Source organism: Macaca thibetana, chromosome 8 (genome assembly GCF_024542745.1).
Source record: "Macaca thibetana thibetana isolate TM-01 chromosome 8, ASM2454274v1, whole genome shotgun sequence".
Classification (NCBI taxonomy): domain Eukaryota; kingdom Metazoa; phylum Chordata; class Mammalia; order Primates; family Cercopithecidae; genus Macaca; species Macaca thibetana.
Window position 1 is genome coordinate 35,286,109 of NC_065585.1, and position 18,997 is coordinate 35,305,105.

An 18,997-nucleotide genomic window follows, 5' to 3' on the forward strand; every position below is an offset into this window, starting at 1 on the left:
TTTATTGCATTCTCTTTTTAGTAGTGGTATTTCCACTTACAAAATATAGTATATCTCAATCACTGAAAATGTCAAATCCTCGAAAATACAGCATTCCTACACATGATACTAACATCATTCTTGAGTTGTAGTTTGCCAAAGACTAATTTGATGAATCTGATTTTTCTGAAATAGACAATTCTGGTAATTTAGATAATTCTGATGTTAGCTCTGTTTAGAAATAACTCCAAGAACAGGTTTTATATTTTATTTTCATATTGGAAATCAGTCAGATTTGTTTCAGCCTCAAAGAGTGTGTTTATGTAGAATTAAATGAGCACTGGCAGTGAGCTGCATTTTTTTTTTTCTTTTTTCTAAACGGGAAACCAGATAAGCAAGGAACAAATGAAATTTGAAATTAAAACACAATGTAATATACATTAGCACCCACAAAAATGAAATGCTTAGGTATAAATCTAACAAAATATGTATAAGATCTAATACATATTTATACAAAATACATGTAAGGTCATAAACTAATGAAAAAACAAAGAAGAACTAAATAAGTGGAGAGATATATTATGTTCATAGATACGAAGATAATACTGACAAATGGTCAATCATGTTTTTCCCAACTTGATCTATAGACTTGATGAAATCCTAATAAAAATCCCAGAAAGTTATTATGTAGATATCAAAAATCTGATTCCAAAGTTTACATAAAGAGGCAAAAGATGCATAGCCAACACAATATTGAATGAGAAGAACTAAGTTAAAGGATTGACACTATGTGACTTCAAACTTACAGTAATCAAGACAATGTGGTATTGGCAAAAGAATAAAGAAAGCTGTCAGTGGGACAGAATTTGAGCCAAGAAATGGACTCACATAAATCAACTATTCTTTGACAAAGAAGCAAAGGCAACATAATAAAGAAAATGGAGTATTTTTCAAAAAATGGTGCTGCAACAACTATGTATCCACAAGCAAATAAATAAATTTAGAAACAGATCTCATACAGACATACCCAGAATAATGTTCAGGCAAATATATGGGCACCCATTGTCCCAGTAAAGTTGATGCATAAAAATAACCATATAACATGTAAGCAAGTGAAGAAGCTGGAGTACGCATAGATACAGAAATTTACCCAATGCCATACAATAAAATAGGGATCTGAGAGACAAACTCTGGTTTACCTCTCAAAGCTCCTAATTCTTCCTTTTCATCATTCTGTCTTAAAGTCAAATAGAATTAGGTATTTTGCAGTATTATATTAACGGACAGTATTAGCTAATATCGCAAAACATTTTTCCTAATAAAACATTGTTCTTGAACTTTATAGTAATTACTTCTGGGATCTCTAAAGAAAATTACAAGTCCCATAAATTAAGAAACACCAAGGATATTCTTTCTCCAAAACTGCGATAGGAGTCTGTGAATATCTGAGTTCAAACCAAGATGAACATGAGTGTCAGATACTAAAAAACAAAGATAAAACAAGAGCTATTAACACTGCTAAGGAAAAAATGTGCTATAATGAGTGTCTAAGTGTCATTGTCACTCAAACTGATCCAGGTTTACCAATAAATTATTACGTTATTTTTCATGTTTAACACTGGGACAGATAGCTAATTATTGTATTAGTGTTCTCCAGAGAAACAGAACCAATAGGATGTGTGTGTGTGTGCATGTGTAATTGTGTACATGTAATTGTGTAAATGTGTACATGTGTAATTGCCTCACACTATTGTAGAGGCTGGCAAGTCCAAAGTATGCAAGGCAGCCTAAGAGGCTGGAGACCCAGAGAACAGTTGCAGTTCAAGTCTGAAGGGTAGTCTGCTGGCAGAATTTCCTCTTCCTTGGGCAGTCTTTTTCTTAAGGTCTTCAGCTGATTGCATAAGGTCCATCCACATTGTGGAGGACAATCTGTTTTACCCAAAGTGTACTGATTTAAATGTTCATTTTATCAAAAAATGCCTTCAGAGAAACATCCAGAATATTGTTTGACCAAATATCTGAGTACTGTGGCTTAGCCAAGCTGACATATAAAATTGATCATCACATTTATCTGTGAAAAATATTCAATATAATTTGTTATTAAGGGATTTCAAATTAAAACAACAACAAGATATCACTACATACTTAAAATCTGGCAATGCCCACTGCTATAAAGGATGCAGAGCAACAGGAATTCTTATTATTTGTTTGTGGGACTGCAAAATGAAACAGCCACTTTGGAAGACAATTTGGCAGTTTCGTAGCTTAAAAAGCTAAACACAGACTGACATATGATCTAAAAATCACGCTGTTAGGTACTTACCAAATTGATTTGAAAACTTATGTCTACATAAAAATTTGCATGTAAATATGCATAGCAGCTTTATTGATAATGACCAAAACCTAGAAGCATCCAAGATATCCTTTAATAGGTTAAGGTATAAACAAACTGTGACACGTACATACAGTGAGCTATCAAAACACAAAAAGATTTTGGAGAACCTAAAATGCAGATTTCTAAGTGAAGCAATCAAATCTGAAAAGGATACATATGGCATGGTTCCAATCATATGACATCCTGGAAAAAGCAAAAACTATAGAGTCAATAAAAAGCCAATAAAAAGACACCAGGGTTTAGTGGCAGGAGAGGGGATAAATACGTGAAGCACAGGGGTTTTCTACAGCAGTGAAATATTTCTGTATATTATAATGGTGTATATATGATATTATGCAGTTGTCAATACTTATAAAGATTTACAAAACAAAAAAAACTATAATTTATGCAAATTAAAAAAATAAAAATTAAGAAGGTTAGTGGATCCCAGGAAGAAATGCAAACTCTGACAAGATAATTTAACTATATTACAAATGTATGAAACTCTGAAGATACAGGTAAAAGGCTGACTTAAATAGCTTTAGAAATAAATGGACTTCATAAGATTAAAGGCAAAAATAACTGGGCATAAGGACAGGGCTCTAGTGGATAAAGCCGTTCTCCATGAAGGTAGGTGTTAAAAATTTTAATACTGCTACATACCTACATTGACTTTGAACAATTAAGTAAAAGCATGGTGGGTGGCTGGTGCCAGGTTTCTCAGTGTTGGAGGAAAGCAAGAGGAGGAGGCTAGAATAATCCATGTGGTAATTGATTAGAGTTAAACATATCAGTATAATCTGAGTATACTAAAAGATGGTTACATAGTATAATATTTATGGATATGTATAAATAAATGACTTAGCACATACTCATATATGTCTATGCTTTGTCAGCCGAGAGGGTGTATTAGTTCGTTTTCATGCTGCTGATAAAGACATGCACAAGACTGGGAAGAAAAACAGGTTTAATTTAACTTACAGTTCCACATGGCTGGGGAGGCTTCAGAATCATGGCAGGAGGTAAAAGGCACTTCTTACATGGTGGCAGCAAGAGAAAATGAGGAAGAAGCAAAAGCGGAAATGCCTGATAAACCCATCACATCTCATGAGACTTATTCACTAGCTCAAGAACAGCACAGGAAAGACTGGCCTCCATGATTAAATTACCTCACCTTGGGTCTCTCCCTCAACATGTGGTAATTCTGAGAGATACAATTCAAGTTGAGACTTACGTGGGGACACAGCCAAACCATATTATTCCACCCTGACCCCTCCAAATCTCATATCCTTGTTTCAAAACGAATCATGCCTTCCCAACAGTCCCCCAAAGTCTTAACATATTTCAGCATCAAACCAAAAGTTCACAGTACAAACTTTCATCTGAGAGAAGGCAAGTCCCTTCCACCTATGAGCCTGTAAAATCAAAAGCAAACCAGTTACTTGTTAGGTACAATGTGGACATAGGTATTGGGTAAATACAGCCATTCCAAATGGGAGAAATTGACTAAAACAAAGGGGTTACAGGCCCCATGCAAGTCTGAAATCCAGTGGGACAGTCAAATTTTAAAGCTCCAAAATGATCTCCTTTGATTCCAGGTCTCACGTCCAGGTCACACTGATGCAAGAGGTGGGTTCCCATGATCTTGGGTAGCTCCACCCCTGTGACTTTGCAGGGTACAGCCTCCCTCCTGGATACTTTCATGGTACGGCATTGAGTGTTTGTAGCTTTTCCAGGCACACAGTGCAAGCTGTCGGTGGATCCACCATTCTGGAGTCTGGAGGATGGTGGCCCTCTTCTCACAGCTCCACTAGGCAGTGCCCCAGTAGGGACTCTGTGTGGGGGCTCCAGCCCCACATTTCCCTTCTGTGCTGCCCTAGCAGAGGTTCTCCATAAGGGCCCACCCCTGTGGCAAGCTTTTCCTTGGGCATCCATGTGCTTCCAAACATCTTCTGAAATCTAAGTGGAGGTTCCCAAACCTCAATTATTGACTTCTGTGCACCCACAGGCTCAACACCATGTGGAAGCTGCCAAGGTTTCAGGCTTCCATTCTCTGAAGCCATAGCCTGAGCTCTACGTTGGCTCCTTTCAGCCATGGCTGGAGTGGCTGGGACACAGTGCCCCAAGTCCCTAGGCTGCATACAGCATGGGGACCCTAAGCCTGGCCCACAAAGCCACTTTTTCCTCCTGGGCCTCCAGGCCAGTGATGGGAGGGGCTGCTGTGAAGGTCTCTGACATGGCCTGGAGACATTTTCCCCATAGTCTTGGGGATTAACATTAGGCTCCTTGCTACTTATCCAAATGTCTCCAGCCGGCTTGAATTTCCCCTCAAAATAATGGGTTTTTCTTTTCTGTTGCATTGCCAGGCTGCAAATTTTCTGAACTTTTATGCTCTGTTTCTCTTTTAAAATGGAATGCTTTTAACAGCACCCAAGTCACCTTTTGAATGCTTTGATGCTTAGAAATTTCTTCTGCGAGATACCCTAAATCATCTCTATCAAGTTAAAAGTTTCACAAACCTCTAGGGCAGGGGCAAAATGCCACCAGTCTCTTTGCTAAAACATAACAAGAATCACCTTTGCTCCAGTTCCCAACAAGTTCCTCATCTCCATCTGAGACCACATCAGGCTGGACCTTATTGTTCGTATCAATATCAGCATTTTTGTCAAAGCCACTCAATAAATCTCTAGGAGGTTCCAAACTTTCCCACATTTTCCTGTCTTCTCCTGAGCCCTCCAAACTGTTCCAACCTCTGCCTGCTACCCAGTTCAAAAGTCACTTCCACATTTTGGGGTATCTTTTCAGCAACGCCCCACTCTACTGGTACCAATTTACTATATTAGTCTATTTTTATGCTGCTGATAAAGACTGGGGAGAAAAAGAGGTTTAATTTGATTTACAGTTCCCCAAGGCTGCGGAGGCCTCAGAATCATGGTAGGAGGTGAAAGGCACTTCTTACATTGTGGCAGCAAGAGAAAATGAGGAAGAAGCAAAAGCAGAAACCTTTGATAAACTCATCAGATCTCTTGAGACTTATTCACTGACCTTCCCCTGGGCCCCTCCCACAACACATGGAAATTCTAGGAGATACAATTCAAGTTGAGATTTGGGTGGGGATACAGATAAACCATATCAGAGGGCCTAGAAGAAATAGCAGTCCAGTAATTGAGCACAGCTAGTGTCCAGATCTTGGTCTCTAATACCATTCTCAAAAAATAAAAATAAATAAAAATAAATAGAGATACTTGGATAAATGGCTAATTCTAGGCCTAGGGAAGGAACTGTACAAGATAAGCCTGGAGAATTTTGTAATGCCAGAGGGTAAAAAGTGTACACACAAAAAATTCTTAAAAACCCAAACCAGAAACACCATATACATTTTGGATCTATGTCAAAGGGAGCCAACTGCTATAAAAGCTCCCAATAGCTGAAACTGAAACAATCTGAGCAACAATATATCAAAGAGTATTGTATCATAACTAAAGTATAAAATAAATATCAGTCCATATTGGCATAAATAAATGATTGAATAGATTAATAAATGTCAGAGAAAAGACAGAGAAAAGACAAATCTTTTCTACAGAAAATAATCCAAATAATTTATTAAGATAATCCATCCTATAAAATGGGAAGCCTAGCTTCCCACTCCATAAATGCTGGCTTTTCATAGGGATTTTCACAGCAAGTTTACAGCACAAACAAAGGAAAAGAAAATGGATTACAGTAAAGAAACATGACAAACACTGTTTTAGCCATGTGTTCAGGATCAATACCAATAATCATAAATCATATTGATAGTATATACCTGTGATGGTTAATACTGAGTGTCAACTTGATTGAATTGAAGGATGCAAAGTATTGATACTGGGTATGTCTGTGAGGGTGTTGCCAAAGGAGATTAACATTGGAGTCAGTGGGCTGGTGAAGGCAGATCCACCCTTAATCTGGTGGGCACTATCTAATCAGCTGCCAGCAAATATAAAGCAGGCAGAAAAACATGAAAGAGAGAGAGACTGGCCTAGCCTACCAGCCTACATCTTTCTGCATGGCAAATGCTTCTTGCCTTCAAACATTGGACTCCAAGTTCTTCAGTTTTGAGACTCAGGCTGGCTATCCTTGCTACTCAAGCTTGCAGACAGCGACTCTGGGACCCTGTGATTGTGTAAGTAAGTACTTATTAACTCATATATATGTAATATATCAGTTTATATATTATATATTCTCCTGTTAGTTCTTTCCCTCTAGGAAACCCTGACTAATACAGTTTTTGGTACTAGGAGTGGTTCTAGAGGAACAGAATATTAAGGATAAAGTTCTATCATTGGTTTTGGGGTTTCTGGAGTTGGCTGCCTAGTGTGAATAGACCCAAAAATACTAAGGACTCTACTTTTAATAGTATAGAGAACACTGATAGTACTTGGCATAAACTGTTCAGAGAGGCAAGAAATTTAGTGTTTAGTGACTCTGTACATAATACTTTCGACCATATGTGGAGAACCAAGAAATATAATGTAGTTGGTTGGTTGCTCCTAAGTTCAGTGAACAAAGTGATGAAAGAAAATGATGAACTTGAGGATTCTGTCTCCCAGCTTCAAAAGCAGATACTGAGCCTCAAATCTGCTAAGATTGCCCTGAGTGAGAGTCTTATCTCCTGTAGAGAAAGAGCTGAATTTGTGGAAAAACAGATTCAAGCTTTTATTATGCGAGTGGCTGATCAGCAATGAAAGATGCATGCACGGCCTTGCCAGGTGTCTACTGTTAAAGTGAGGGCATTGATTGGAAAAGAATGGGACCCTGCAACTTGGAATGGGGATGTGTGGGAGGACCCTGATGGACCTGGGGACACTGAGTTTGTAAACTCTGATGAACCCTTTTTGCCAGAGGGAACACCTTCCCCATCCCCAGTAGAGGCAACATCTCCTCCCCGACCCATCCTGCCATCAGTCTTTCCACCTTTGCCTGAAGAGATAAACTCTGTGCTGCCTGAGGCAACAGTGATGCCCCACCCCGAGGCAGTTGCCAGGCAAAATAATGTTGATTTTCCTCAGGAGCCACCCAACACCCCTGTTTGCTTCTAGACCTATAACCAGACCCAAGTCCCAGCAGGCTTCTAGAGATGAGGTTGACCCATGAGAAGGTATGCTACATTCGAAAAGAACTGCTTGAGTTCTATAATTTATGTAAACAGAAATCTGGAGAACAGGCATGGGAATGAATATTAAGGATATGGGATAAGCTCTTCTCCGTATGTCAGATCTAACAGTGGGAACCACAGTCACTCAACTACAAAATCTAAATACAATGGGAAAAATTGGATCACAAGGTAGCAGAAGTCTAGTGGTGGCACTTGACTATCAGAAGCAAGGTGGGCATGGCTACCATAATGGACAGCAGAGACAAATGAGCAATCAGAATGGTCTGACTCGTGTAGAGCTCTGGCATTGGCTAATTAATCACAGTGTTCCTAGAAGTGAAATTGATAGGAAGCCTATTGCATTCCTACTTCATTTATACAAGGAGAAAACTTCTAGGTTAAATGGACAAAAGACTAATTTGAATTATAAAAACAGAGAATCATGGCCCCTCAGTCAATTTCCAGACTTGAGCCAGTTTACAGACCCAGAACCCCTTGAATGAAGAGGAGGCCAGGTCTCCTTGAGGAAGGACCCCACTACATTACCTACAATTTATGCAGTGAATTTCCCTCCCATCCTTCTCAAAGGAGACCTCCAGCCTTTTACCAGGGTAACTGTGCATTGGGAAAAGGAAAATGATCAGCCATTTTGGTGACTACTGGATACTGGTTCTGAGCTGATGTTGATTCCAGGCGACCCAAAACGTCATTGTGGTTCTCCACTTAAAGTAGGGGCTTGTGGAGGTCAGGTAATTGACGAAGTTTTAGCTAGATCTGACATACAGTGGGTTCAGTGGGTCCCCAGACTCATCCTGTGGTCATCTCTCCAATGCCAGAATGTATAATTGGCATGGACATACTTAGCAACTGGCAGAACCCCCACATTGGTTCCCTGATTGGTAGAGTGAGGGCTATTATGGTGAGAAACGCCAAATGGAAGCCAGTAGAGCTGCCTATATCTAGAAAAATAGTAAATCAAAAACAACATCACATCCCTGGAGAGATTGCAGAGATTAGCGCCACCATTAAGGACTTGAAAGACACAGGGGTGGTGATTCCCAATACATCCCCATTCAAGTCTCCCATTTGGCCTCTGGAGAAGACAGATGGATCTTGCATAATGACAGCAGATAAGCTTAACCAATTGGTGACTCCAAGTGCAGTTGTTGTACCCGATGTTGTTTCATTACTTGAGCCAATTAACACATCTCCTGGTACCTGGTTTGCAGCCATTGACTTGGCAAATGCCTTTTTCTCCATTTCTGTTCGTAAGGCCCACCAGAAGCAATTTGCCTTCAGCTGGCAAATCCAGCAATATATCTTTAATGTCCTACCTCAGGAATATATCAACTCTCCAGCTTGGTGTCATGATCTTATTCGGAAAGACCTTGATGGCTTTTCACTTCCGCAAGATATCACACTGGTCTATTACATTGATGACATTATGCTGACTGGATCCAGTGAGCAAGAAGTAGCAAAAACACTGGACTTATTGGTGAGATATTTGCATACCAGAGGACAGGAAATGAATCTGACTGAAATTTAGGGATCTTCTATCTCAGTTAAATTTCCAGGAGTCTGGTAGTGTGGGACCTGTCAAGATATTCCTTCTAAGGTGAAGAATAACTTGCTGAATTTGGCCCCTCTTACAATCAAGAAAGAAGCACAATGCCTAGTGAGCCTATTTGGATTTTCAAGGCAACACCTTCCTCATTTGAGTATGTTACTCTGGCCCATTTATCAAGTGACCTCAAAGGCTGACAGTTTTGAGTGGAGTCCAGAAGAGGAGAAGGCTCTGCAACAGGTCCAGGCTGCTGTGCAAGCTGCTCTGCCACTTGGTCCATACGACCCAGCACATCCAGATGCATGAGGTGTCAGTCAGTGGCAGATAGGGATGCTGTTTCAAGCCTTTGGCAGGTCCCCATAGGTAAATCACAGCAGAAGCCTCTAGGATTTTGGAGCAAGGCCCTGCCATCTTCTGCAGATAACTACTTTCCTTTTGAGAGACAGCTCTTGGCCTGTCTGAGCCAAGAGGCTTTGGTGGAAACTGACCGTTTGACTATGGGTCATCAAGTCACCATGACAGGTGAACTGCCTATCATGAACTGGGTGCTTTCTGACCCATCTAGCCATAAAGTGGGTCATGCACAGCAGCATTTCATCATCAAATGGAAGTGGTATATACATGATTGGGCTCAAGCAGGTCCTGAAAGCACAAGTAAGTTACATGAGGAAGTGGTTCAAATGCCCATAGTCTCCACTCCTGCCACCTGCCTTCTCTTCCCCAGACTGCACTGATGGGCTCATGGAGAGTTTCCTATGATCAGTTGACAGAGGAAGAGAAGACTAGGACCTGGTTTACAGAAGGTTCTGCACAATAAGCAGGTTCCACCCAAAAGTGTACAGCTGCAGCACTACAACCCCTTTCTAGAACATCCCTGAAGGACAGCGGTGAAGAGAAATCTTCCCAGTGGGCAGAACTTTGAGCCATGCACCTGGTTGTGCATGTTGCATGAAAGGAGAAAAGGCCAGGTGTGTAATTATATAGTGATTCATGGGCTATACCCAGTGGTTTGGCTGGATGGTCAGGATTTGGCTGGATGTCAGGGATTTGGAGAAAGCATGATTGGAAAATAGGTGAAAAAGAAATTTGGAGAAGAGGTATGTATGTGGATGGACTTCTCTGAGTGGTCAAAAACCATGAAGATATTTGTATCCCATGTGAGTGCTCACCAACAAGTGGCCTTAGCAGAGGAGGATTTTAATAACCAAGTAGATAGGATGACCTTTTCTGTGGACACCACTCAGCCTATTTACCAAGCCACCCCTGTCATTGCCCAATGGGCCCATGAACAAAGTGGTTATGGTGGCAGGGATGGAGGTTACACATGGGCTCAGCAACATGGACTTTCACTCACCAAGGCTGAACTGACTGCAGCTACTGCTGAGTGCCCAATTTCCCATTAGCAGAGACCAACACTGAGCCCTCAATGTGGCACCATTCCTCAGGGTGATCAGCCAGCTATCTGGTGGCAGGTTGATTATGTTGGACCTCTTCCATCATGGAAAGAGCAGAGGTTTGTCCTCACTGGAATAAACACTTACTCCAGATATGGGCTTGCCTATCCTGCATGCAATGCTTCTGCCAAGACCGTGGACTCACAGAATGTCTTATCCACCATCATAGTATTCCACACAGCATTGTCTCTGACCAAGACACTCACTTTACAGCTAATGAACTGTGGCAGTGGGCTCACGCTCATGGAATTCACTGGTCATACCATGTTCTCCATCATCCTGAAGCAGCTGGATTAATAGAATGGTGGAATGGCCTTTGGAAGTAACAATTACAATACCAACTAGGTGACAATAGTTTGCAGGGCAAACTAGGTGACAATAGTTTGCAGTTCTCCAGAAGGTCGTGTATGTTCTGAATAATCAGCATCCAACATATGGTACTGTTTATTCCATAGCCAGGATTCACAGGTCCAGGAATCAAGGGGTGGAAGTGAAAGTGGCACCACTCACCATCATCCCTACTGATCCACTAGCAAAATGTTTGCTTCCTGTTCCTGCAACATTACTTTCTACTGACCTAGAAGTCTTAGTTCCAGAGGAAGGAATGCTGCCACCAGAGGACACAACAATGATTCCATTAAACTGGAAGTTAGCATTGCCACCTGGACGCTCTGGGCTCCTCCTACCTTTAAGTCAACAGGCTAAGAAGGGAGTTACAGTGTTGGCTGGGGTGATTGACCCAGACTATTAAGATGAAATCAGTCTACTACTCCATAACGAAGGTAAGAAAGAGTATGCATTCAATACATGAGATCCATTAGGGCATCTCTTAGTATTACCATGCCCTGTGATTAAGATCAATTGAAAACTACAACAGCCCCATCCAGACTAGACTACAAATGGTCCAGACCCCTCAGGAATGAAGGCTTGAGTCACTCCACCAGGAAAAATAACCACAACCTGCTGAGGTACTTGCTGAAGGCAAAGGGAATACAGAATGGGTAGTAGAAGAAGGTAGTCATCAATACCAGCTATGACCACGTGACCAGCTGCAGAAATGAGGATTGTAACTGTCATGAGTATTTCCTCTTTCTATTGTTAAAAGCATGTTTGTGCATGTATACTCTTGTACTAAGAAAATCTCTTCATTTTATTTCCTTTTCCTTTATCATGTGACATAAAATTTAGTGACTTCATATCAGCATTTAAGTATTATTAACTTTATGTAATAGTATTTGGGTTGGGGATTGGTGTGTTTCTGGTTGTACGAAGGATAGTTGTATTGTTTTAGATGTAATTATGACCATATTATTGTCTTTATTTGAAGATTATGTATTATCTTAGGAGATGTGTATGGGTTCAAGTTGAAAAGGGGTGGACTTGTTATGGTTAACCCTGAGTGTCAACTTGATTGGATTGAAGGATACAAAATATTGATCCTGGGGTGTGTCTGTGAGGGTGTTGCCAAAGGAGGTTAACATTTGAGTCAGTGGGTTGGAAAAAGCAGACCCACCCTGAACCTGGTGGGCACAATCTAATCAGCTGCCAGCAAATATAAAGCAGGCAGGAAAACCGTGAAAAAGAGAGAGACTGGCCTAGCCTCCCAGCCTATATCTTTCTCCCTGCTGGATGCTTCCTGACTCGGATTGACTCTCCTTGCTCCTCAAGCTTGCAAACAGCCTATTGTGGGACCTTGTCCTCCCTATAATTAAAAACTGTATTAAGGCTTAATAGTTTTTTCAAATTTATGTCTAAGTCTGTTTCACAAGGAGCTACCTATTGACCTTTGCTGATTATACTAGTTATTGACTGTTATTTGAGATAGCAAATCTTCAACTGAACTGCAATATCACACACTGAAAAGCAACAGTTTTTGGAGTCAAGACAAATTTGGAGTCTAATCACAATCTTGCCATGTTGACATTTTTCCTTCTTTTCAAATGGGAATAAAAATAGAATAATTTATATTTGTCATAAAGAGTAGAGATGATGTATATAAAAAGTAGGGCACTTATTATATGCTCAATACACAATACATTTTATTATATTCATGAAAAAATATGTATGCAGTATTTAAAAATTGCATGAAACATTTTATTTTCATTTTTCTGTTACATTATATTCACATATAATTTACAAGTTTTAGGTCAAAATTTTATTTTAGCAATTTTCATTTTAAGCCTAAATACTATATTATATATAGTGTTTTATATATAATAAGATATATATATATATATATATCCTATTAGTCTTGTTCCTCTAGAGAACCATGACTAATACAATAAATACCTTTGATAGGATTTTTTGAAAATGAAATTTTATCTCTATGATCTTCCTTCCAAAACCCCTAACCCCAGTCTAATCATGAGAAAAACAATGGGCAAATTTTAAGAGTAGAATCCTACAATAGTCTGCAATATTCCCAGAGAGAAGAATCCTACTGTATGGCTGACCAGTACTTCTCACAATTTTCAAGGACATCAAAAACAAAGAAAGTGTGAGAAACTCTCACATCCAAGCAGATCATAAAGAGACAAGATAACTAAATGTAATTAGTGGTATCTTGGATAGAAAACTAGGGCAGAAAAGGGTGTAAGGTAAATACTAAGGACATCTGAATAAATTATAAACTTTATTTAATAATATTATATTAGTTATTAATTGTGTCCATTAATTGCAACGATTTAATGCTAACATGCAAGATGTTAATAACGGAAGGAACTTTGTAGAGTAGTATATGGGAACTCTCTACTATCTTCTTAATTTTTTTATAACTCAAAAACTACTTCAAATAAAATCTATTCAAAAATTGAAGAGACTTAAAACACAATTTTTTTTCTGTCTTTAACAATGTGTTGTATCAAAATATGTATTATTTTGTTCCAGAGAGAAGGGTCTAAGTCACAAAAAAGAGGGCCTTTAATGATTGATTGAAAGTCTCACATCACTTCTCTAAATAATTTATTTGATGCTTAAGGTGACCAAGATATTATTATAATGTTTAAAAATTCAGCCTTTTAAATGTGAAGACAGGAGAATTAACAATTCCAGTGAAATATGGGGTTGTTTAAAATTTCCTCGAAAATTACATTTTAGTTATTTTTTAAATGCTCATTTAAATGTTTAATCAAATTCTACATCCCCACGGTATACACTGCATGTAATCATTTGATTCCAGATAGATTATTTTTTCTCTCAGGCTTACTTTACTTCTGCATAATTATAAGGGCATTATTTATTTGCTTGTATTAGAAGACATCTATCTCTAGGCTGGGCATAGTGGCTCACATCTGTAATCACAGCACTTTGGGAGGCTGAGGCCGGGGGTTTGCTTGAGCTCAGGAATTCAAGACCAGCCTGGGCAACACAGTGAGGCCTGTTCTCTTTAAAAAAATAAAACGTAAATAATTAGCCTAGCATGGTGGCACGTGCCTGAAGTCCCAGTTACTCTGGAGGCTGAGTCGGGAGGATCACTCGAGCCTGGGAAGTCATGGCTGCATCTCGCCACTGCACTCCACCCTGGGCAACAGAGCAAGACCTTATCTAGAAAAAGGAGAGAGAGAGACTTACCTCATGCGAAGATTTTCATAAATAGTTGCAAGGATAAAAACAGATCAGTTTAGTTTGGCCTTTATATTTAAAAGGATACTAATATTATGTTGCCTATTCAACACCATTGCAATCTCTGATTATGACCAAGAAAGCTCATCTATTTTCCTTGAGAGGAAGATTTGGGTATTGCAATCCCACTGACTCTGCATAATAGATGGATTTCTATGTCATTCCTGTAGGAAGCACTGGCTTATCTGAAAGAGGACTCTTACTCAGAATGTCTCTTTTAAGCTGCTTCTTTCCATGCCATTCTAGAAGATAGTTTTTATTTTCTTAGGCAAGGTGGTAACCTGAATATATCATATAAATATTATTATATCAGCATTATTATGTCATTACTATTTTTTCACTTCTATTTAAATAAACATTTCTACCCATGGTAAACATTGCCAGTCTGGGTGAGAGTGAGACCCTGTCTCAAAAAAAAAAAAAAAAAAATTAAATTAAATTAAATTAAAAAAACAAAGAAAAAAAAAGTCATGCATCTATAGCTTAAGGAGAAGATGAGACTTCAGGGTAATCCAATCCTTTCCCTTTCCCTTCCCCGCTTCCCTTCCCCTTCACCTTCACCTTCTCTTTCCCCTTCCCCTTCCCCTTCCCCTTCCCCTTCACCTTTCCCTTCACTTTTCCCTTCACCTTCCCCTTCCCCTTCCCCTTCTCCTTCCCTTTCCTTCCCCTTCCCTTTCCCCTTCCTTCCTTCCTTCCTTCCTTCCTTCCTTCCTTCCTTCCTTCCTTCCTTCCTTCCTTCCTTCCTTCCTTCCTTCCTTCCTCTTTCTTTCTTTCTTTCTTTGATGGAGTTTTGCTCTTGTTCAGGAGTGCAATGGCATGATCTCAGCTCCTCCTGGATTTAAGCAATTCTTCTGCCACAGTCTCCCAAGTGGCTGGGTAGCTGGGATTACAGGCACCCGCCAATACACCCGGCTAATTTTTTGTATTTTTAGTAGAGACGGGGTTTCACGGTGTTGACCAAGCTGGGACTTGGTCTGGAACTCCTGACCTCAGGTGATCCACCTGCCTTGGCCTCCCAAAGTGCTTGGATTACAGGCATGAGCCACTGTGCTTGGGCCAGGGTGATGTTTCTGAAGAATCTCACATTCAGACTTCTCTGTTAGAGAGTGAAAACTAGGCTAATAACTAACTAATTCTAAATTATTTCACCATTTAAAGGAAAGAGTGATGAGTCCAGCATAAGGGTCACAGAAAATAAATATTCTTCAGATTAGCCAACTATAATCAGACAAGATCTTTGACTGTGGTTACTTTTTCAAATAACTGAGAAGAACCACATAGACTAGATATGCAAAGTGGTGTTTGTTTGTTTGGGGTTGTTTGGTATTTTTGGTTTGTTTGTTGGTTGGTTGGTTGGTTTTTGTGAGACAGAGTCTCACTCTGTCACCCAGGCTGGAATGCAGTGGTGCCATCACGGCTAATTGCAGCCTCAACTTTTCAGGCTCAGGTGATCCTCCCACCTCAGCCTCCAAAGTAGCAGGAACTACAGGTGCACACCTTCAAATTCGGCTAATTTTTTTGTATTTTTTTGTAGAGACAAGGTTTCACCATGTTGTCCAGGCTGGTCTCAAACTCCCAGGCTTAAGTGATTCTTCCACCTTGACCTGTCAAAATGTTGGGATTACAGGCCTGAGCCACCACACCTACCAATGTGCTAAGTTTTTAAGAAAATTGCATTGTAAATGAACCCACAAGCCTGGCTCAACATTAAAGCCAACCCAGGTTCTAAATCAGTCTAGCAGAAAGGAATTTCTAATACATTTCCAATTATTTTCCAATTAATATGTGATAATTTTATTATCAAGGAATGAATTGAATACATAAAACATCAAAAATAACTGATGGCTGGGCACAGTGATGAGCTGTAGTTCCAGCACTTGGGAAGCTGAGGAGAGAGGATCATTTGAGGCCAGGAGTCCAAGACTGCAGTGCCCTATGATCTGGCCCATGAATAGCCACTGTACTCCAGCCTGGACAACATAGCAAAACTCTGTCTCTTAAAAAGAAAAACATAGTCACTGATGTTTGGAAACATTGTTTATAGTAGCCAGTAATTTTCAAGGTTTGATTCATTAAAGCCAGAGACAGATAATCTGTAAGAAGCATGTCTATGAGAAGTAATACATTGTTAGCAAAGAAGTCTATAAAATATAATGTAATAATTGCTCCAATAGAAGCATATAGAAAATCATGAGTTTTCTAAGTGGAGAAGTTGAAGGGAAGGGGTTCTTTTTAGAAGAAATAACAAAAAGAAGGGGTTCTTTTTATAAAGAAAGCCAGAAAAAAATGTGTATATAATAGGGGGAAACTAAAGATAGAATTAGAAACTAGCTGAGATGAGATTATAAAGAATGTAACAGGCTTTGAAGTCAGAAAATCTGGGCTTTACCTTTTAAACCAGTAATACTACTGCTGGTATGACGAACATTTTGCGTGAAATATTACAATCTTATAATCCTAATGATCATTTCAGTGTATATTAGAAAAATATAATCAGCACATTAGTGCTGTAATTTCATCAGTATCATCGCCTAGGATTACATTAAACTGACTTCCACTAGTAATCCACCTTATGCAGAAATAAAGGCTGTGTTCATACATAATTAGAAATGTCTCACTCCCTTAGCAATTAAACCATCCATCATAAGCCTTTAGAAATGATTACTAGATAATTATCAGTTAGTGAATGTTAATCTACATGCAAGGTGATCAATTAAAAATGTCCAGATACTGACGGCAATTGGGACAAAAAATTTAATATCTGACAATGGTAAATTGAATACTGATATTGAATAAAGAAAACAAAGAAAAATTATTAACCTGTCAAAATAAATAAATACTCTATATAGATTACTCCAAACATCCAGAAACATAGTAAAAAAAAAAAAAAAGTCAGTCATTCAGTTGGCTATGAATGGCAAAATTAAATGATCTAGCTCTCAAACCAATGTAAATAAATTGGAAGAGGGTAGTAAAGGAAGAAAAGCTGGCCAGACGACGACCACGACTGTAATCCCAAGGAATTACAGGAATCACACCTGTAATCCCAAGTACTTTGGGAGGCCAAGGCAGGTAGATCACTTGAGATCAGGAGTTCGAGACCAGCCTAGCCAACATGGTGAAACCCCATTTCTACTAAAAATACAACAAATTAGCTAGGCACGGCGGCACACACCTGTGGTCCAGTTACTCAGGAGGCTGAGACAGGATGATCACTTGAACCTGGGAGGTGGAGGTTGCAATGAGATGAGATTTTGCCATCGCACTCCAGCTTGGGTGACAGAGTGAGTCTCCATCTCAAAAAAAAAAAAGAAAATCTAATTAACATGACCTTGGATTTTAAATATCATAAATGTTCAATTCTCAATAGGAAAGTTCTACATCAAATATCTATATGGGATGAAAATAGGAACTGCGTCCCCATAAGAATGAAAGTTTGAGATCATGCAGAAAAATATTTTTCCTTCCAATGGCTGAACATTTCATATAGCCAAGACACCAATATTTTAGCCATAATTCACTTAACTTAATCTTCTGTTAACTTTTTTTCTCTAATGACTACCTTTTGGAGATTCTGCCTTCCATATATATATATATATTTGAACTTTGTATTTAAAAAATCAAACAGAAAAGTTACTGGTTACAACTGCACTATTAGCTCTGTGAAAGGTTACAAATTTCCCAAGCTTAACAACAACAACGAGAAGTCATATCATTTTGGGAATATGTAAACAAAGTGTATATCAGGAATGAATCCTGTTTTCCAAATCTAATCTTAGAAGTCTACAGATTTGAATACATCTTTAAATTTATTACTCTAATAATGTGATATAATTATATAATTGAATGTATTCTGCATTTATGAAAATTAAGTGATATCTTAAAATAAAATTTTTAATTTGGAATTTATTTGCACTACTAGAAAAATCTCTGCTAGGTTTCTGGATGAAGACGAGCTTATGAGTCCATCACCACAGCAACCAAACCTGTAAATAATATTGTATTAGTCACAGGGAAAACAATGTATGCTGGTTCTTTTTTTTTTTAATTTATTTTTTATTATTATTATACTTTAAGTTCTAGGGTACTTGTGCACAACCTGCAGGTTTGTTACTAATATTTCTGCCTTTATCCTTGTTATTCCTAATTTATATGCAATCTAACTCTAAATTCAATGTGTTAAAATTGTCCTCCCTACAATTAAAAATTGTATTAAGGCTTAATTATTTTTTCAAATTTATGTCTAAGTCTGTTTCACGAGGAGCTACCTATTGACCATTGCTGATTACACTAGTTATTGACTCTTATTTGAGATAGCAAATCTTCAACTGAACTGCAATATTATACACTGAAAAGCAACAGTTTTGGGACTCAAGACCAATATGGAGTCTAATCACAATCTTGCCATGTTGACATTTTTCCTCCAATTCAAATGGGAATAAAAATAGAATAATTTATGTTTTCTGTAAAGAGAAGAGATGATGTGTATAAAAAGCAGGGCACTTATTATATTCTCAATACACAATACATTTTATTCTGTTCATGGAAAAATATGTATTCAGTATTTAACAATTGCATGAAACATTTTATTGTCATTTTTCTGTTACATTATACTCATATATGATTTATAAGTTTAAGGTCAAAATTTTATTTTTGCAATTTTCATTTTAAACCTAAATTGTCAGCATCATCTCATTAATAAATACTCAATTTCATTAAATTAAGAACCACTCTACCACTTTATGTCATTTTAGGGGAGCAGTCCTGTCCTATTTCACTGTTGGAGCATAGTCAAGGCTGAGGCAATCAACTAGGGGATGGCCACTACCCTCAGCGATCATCGTGCTGTATTTGCTATGGGTATGTGAAAC

General features: G+C 38.6%; 1 pseudogene; it reads left to right on the top strand.

The window, feature by feature from the left end:
• Nucleotides 1-8,143: 8,143 nt before the first annotated feature.
• The window catches only part of LOC126960648 (uncharacterized), a 51,917-nt pseudogene continuing 41,063 nt past the window's right edge, over nucleotides 8,144-18,997 (top strand).